Source organism: Otolemur garnettii, unplaced genomic scaffold, assembly GCF_000181295.1.
Source record: "Otolemur garnettii isolate 467f Iridium unplaced genomic scaffold, OtoGar3 scaffold00216, whole genome shotgun sequence".
In the NCBI taxonomy this organism is placed as follows: Eukaryota; Metazoa; Chordata; class Mammalia; order Primates; family Galagidae; genus Otolemur; species Otolemur garnettii.
This window is the reverse complement of record NW_003852611.1, coordinates 2,352,227-2,356,695: the sequence shown is the minus strand read 5'-3', so window position 1 is coordinate 2,356,695 and position 4,469 is coordinate 2,352,227.

The following is a 4,469-nucleotide window of genomic DNA, read 5'->3' as shown; positions in this document are numbered from 1 at the left end:
TTTATAATTACCCAGAGTATTTCTTGTAAAAAATAATCCAATGTCAAAGCAATTAGATATTGTATCTGATCATAGTTTTCAAAAGAGCAAGAACAGGGTGGCACCTGTAGCTCATTTGGTAGGGCACCAGCCACATGCACCAGGGCTGGTGGGTTCAAACCCAGCTCTGGCCTGCTAAAAACAAACAAACAAACAAACAAAGCCAGGCATTGTGGCAGGTGCCTGTAGTCCCAGCTACTTGGGAGGCTGAGGCAAAAGAATTGCTTAGGCCCAGGAGTTGGAGGTTGCTGTCAGCTGTGATGCCACAGCACTCTACCAAGGGCAACAAAGTGAGACTCTATCTCAAAAAGAAAAGGCAAGAACAGTCTGTAATCTTAGCACTCTGGGGGGCCAAGGCAGGAGGATTGCTTGAGCTCAGGAGTTCAAGACCAGCTTGAGCAAGGGCCAAGACTCTGTCTCTACTAAAAATAGAAAAACACTAGTCGGCATAGTAGCAGGCACCTGTAGTCCCAGCTACCCCAGAGGCTGAGTACAGGAGGATCACTTGAGCCCAGGAGTTTGAGGTTGCTGTGACCTATAACTCCATGGCACTCTAGCCAGGAGCAAAAGAGCGAGACTCTGTTTCAAAAGAAAAAAAAAAACCTGCATGGGGGCAGTGCCTGTGGCTCAAAGGAGTAGGGCACTGGCCCCATGTGCCGGAGGTGGCAGGTTCAAACCCAGCCCCAGCCAAAAACTGCAAAAAAAAAAAAAAAAAAGATGCATGTAAGCATACAGTATGTAATCAGGGCATTTTTCTTTTATATTAAAGAGAAATATTCTATTAATAAATTTTTTAAATAAATTATTTTATTTATGTATGATAAATGCAATATACAATATATGAAGCTAAAAAATAAACAGTGGAAGAAAGCTTTAAAAAGTCACGTTTTTTACTTTCTTGGCTACTGAATGCCATAGCAGTCACTTTAGAACAGAGGTGGGGAACCTCTGGCTTTTCTAGGTCCTAAAGTGAAAATTCTAGGTCCTTTTGATTGAATCCAACAAATTCTTTTATTTTTATTAATAATTTTTTGTTCATTTTTACATTTTTATTTTATTTTTAAAATGAATGTATTTAAAATACCAAAGAATAAACGAATGCAATCAGTGTAGCCTAATTCTTTGTACCCTCAGTGAACCTCAATTAATAAAATAAAATAAAATACCAAAGTGGCAGCACCTGTAGCTCAGTGGGTAGAGCACTGGCCACATACACTGAGGCTCTCAGGTTGGAGCCCAGCATAGGCCTACCAAATGACAATGACAGCTGCAACAAAAAATAGCCAGGCATTGTGGTGGGCACCTATAGTCCCAGCTACTTGAGAGGCTGAAGCAAGAGAATCACCTGAGCCCAAGAGTTTGAGGTTGCTGTGAGCTGTGACAGCACTCTACCGAAGGAGACATAGTGAGACTCTGTCTTGAAAAATAAATAAATAAATAAAATACCAAAGAATAACTAAGTTTCATCAAAATAATCTTCTCAGACTGACCAGCACAGTTGAAATATTAGTAAGCCAAGGGCTAAATTGATTAAATTAATGGCTGCTACACTCATGATTTAGTTCTAACTTCCCCCACCTGACTGGCACCACTACCACACAAGGCTGGTTGGTGAGAGTTTGTGGGAGTCAAGTATGCCAGACTGTTATCAGCTTTTCAGAATGGTGCACTGTTTTTCTGTTTGAACTGCAATTTGTGACTAGTTGCATAGTTAAATAATACTTTTAAACTTTGTTTAACAGCTGATCATGTTGAAGAAGACCAAGAGAATGCTAAAGGAAGAAAACAGATTTTTTTAATTTTTGAAACAGAGTCTAACTTTGTCACTCTTGGTAAAGTGTCATGGCATCACAGTTCCTGGCAACCTCAAACTCTTGGATTCAAGTGATTCTTTTGCCTCAGCCTTCCAAGTAGCTAGGACAACATCTGGCTATTTTTAAAGATGGGGTCTTGTTCTTGCTCAGGCTGGTCTGGAACCTGTGAGCTCAGGCAATCCACCTGCCTTGGCCTCTCAGAGTGCTAGGATTACAGGTGTGAGCCACCCTGTCTAGAAAATAGATTTCTAAATCCGGATTGGGAATTGCAATATTATCTTGTTTCTTGTAAAGATAAGATCACCTGCTTGCTTTGTGATACTGCCATGTCAACATTAAAGAAATTCAGTGCCCATCAGCATTATAAGACTCATAAAGACCATGAATATTTTAAATTAGAGTGAGAAGCACAAAAGGCTATATTACAGAAATTAAAAGATAAAAAGCAAAAACAAAGACAATTCTTTCCAGCAGCAGTATGGCCTAGAAATAGAGCCAATGAAGCAATTTTTAAAGTAGTTTATCTGCACAGGGGCCAGAAAAGGAAAGCCATGCAATGATGTAGAAATTGTGAAAGAATGAACTGCCAAAGTTGTAGGTTGCTAAGACCCCCAGTAATGTTTGAAAATATAAACAACTGCCTCCTTCAAGAAGACTCATAGCTGATCGGCAGCATAAGTTAGCATTCGAGTTAACAGAACAACTTCTTGCAATACATCAAAAGGAAAATATGTATTATTCAGTCATTTTGGATGAATCAACTGATACCACTGACTGGCTAGCCAACATATAGAGAGTATTTTGTAAATATTTCCTAAAGTTTTATAACGAATATTTTATAAATAAAGATATGTTTATCTACATTTCCCATTTTCCCTGTGTATGGTAACTTTGGGGTCCAACTTTGGGACACTCTGAGTAGATGACATTTTGAAGTCATTGTCTGATGCTAAGAAAGTGCCAATTGATATATAGGAAAATGCAGTAGAATACCCACACCTTCAGCAACATGCCCACAAAATGAAAAATGCTTTCTTGCTTTTAAATAACTTATTGTTGTGAATCTACATTCTCCTACCTAACCCAATCCAGACTCCCTTAAGGTCACAGATGACCAATACTCATCTAGAAGATCCGCTAAAACTGGGAGCCTCCATGCTACAAACAAATCATTTAAATATTACCAACAAAAGGCAGACATGACGTAGTCATTAACAGTTAGGTAACTTTAAAATTAGCAAATAATTTTCATTTTTAAGTCAGTAGGTACATAGTAGTTAGATTTTTACAAAATAATGTACATTTTTAAGTATGAAGTCTGACAATTAAGTTCATGAATTTGTCATCATGCACTTATGTTGGCAGCACTGTACAAACAGCTCAGTAAAGTTCCATAACATTGATATGTCAGCCTCTCCCAGCTGTGTTCGTGTCAACATATTGTATTTCTTGTTTAGTGGCATTCATTACTGTTATTGGATATTTTTGTGTGCCATCAAGAGACTGTTGGAGCTTGAATTAGCACAATGAACAAGCATTACATTTTTTGTTGATTTTAGCTGGCCCAGGCTGGGTTCGAACCCTCCCACCTTGGCATATGTGGCCACGCTGTACCTACTGAGCTATGGGCACCACTCTAGTCAAACTTTTAAACAGAAAGAGACACTCATTCAGCAAATAATATTTGCTGAGACCTACAATGTCCCAGACATTAACCATAATAAACACCAGTGTTTCCACCACTCATGTTTTAACGTTGTTAACATTTAGGTATATTTACTGTGTCTTGTTTTGTTTCTTGTTTTTTTTTTAAAGGAATGCAAACATGACAGAAAAAATTAGGTTTCTTTGACCCTTGCTATGTTTCCATTCACCTTCCCACTTCCCCATAGGTAGCCCTGAAGGCTCCAGCCCATTTTCCCATAATTACGGATCTATGTGACTTCTGTTTCCAGAAGCAAAATGAAGCATTGTTTGAACCAGTGCTCCAGATTTAAGGCCATATTCCTCACATCTCCTGGGATTGACAGGAAGTCCCAGACACTCAACTCTCCATATCCCAAATCTCAAAATGCTGCTACTCCTCTCTGTCTCAAATTTATTGGAACTAATCTACTGATTTGCCCAGTGCCCACCCCAACATCCCCAAGACACCTCTCAACTCCCACATTCTAACCTCCATAAGGTTGTGTCCACATCCCCTCTTTATGTCACTTCTCTCATCCCTCCCCTACTACTAAAACACAGTGCACCCTCCTGTAATTCCCCAAAATCATCAGTCTCTTCTCTGAATGGCCTCTTCATGTCTTGCTCCAGCAGAAAACAGGTTTTTCCCTGAGGACTCTGTGTCTCTCGGAGCCCACTAACAAGGAGATGATCTTTATTTCTTGTCACCATCATACCACAGACCGTAAAGGTCAGATAAGTGACTTCCTTACTTTTGTTGCTGCCTTTAGACCACTCCCCTTCCACCTCCCTCAAAACCTCCTCGGCTAGTCTTCATCATTGTGGTCATTTATCAAATTTCAATTAATCTCCCTCTTTTCTTAGAGATTTTAGCTTCTAGAACACAACCATATTCAACTACATTTGTCCTATCTTAATTCTTGGTAAGTT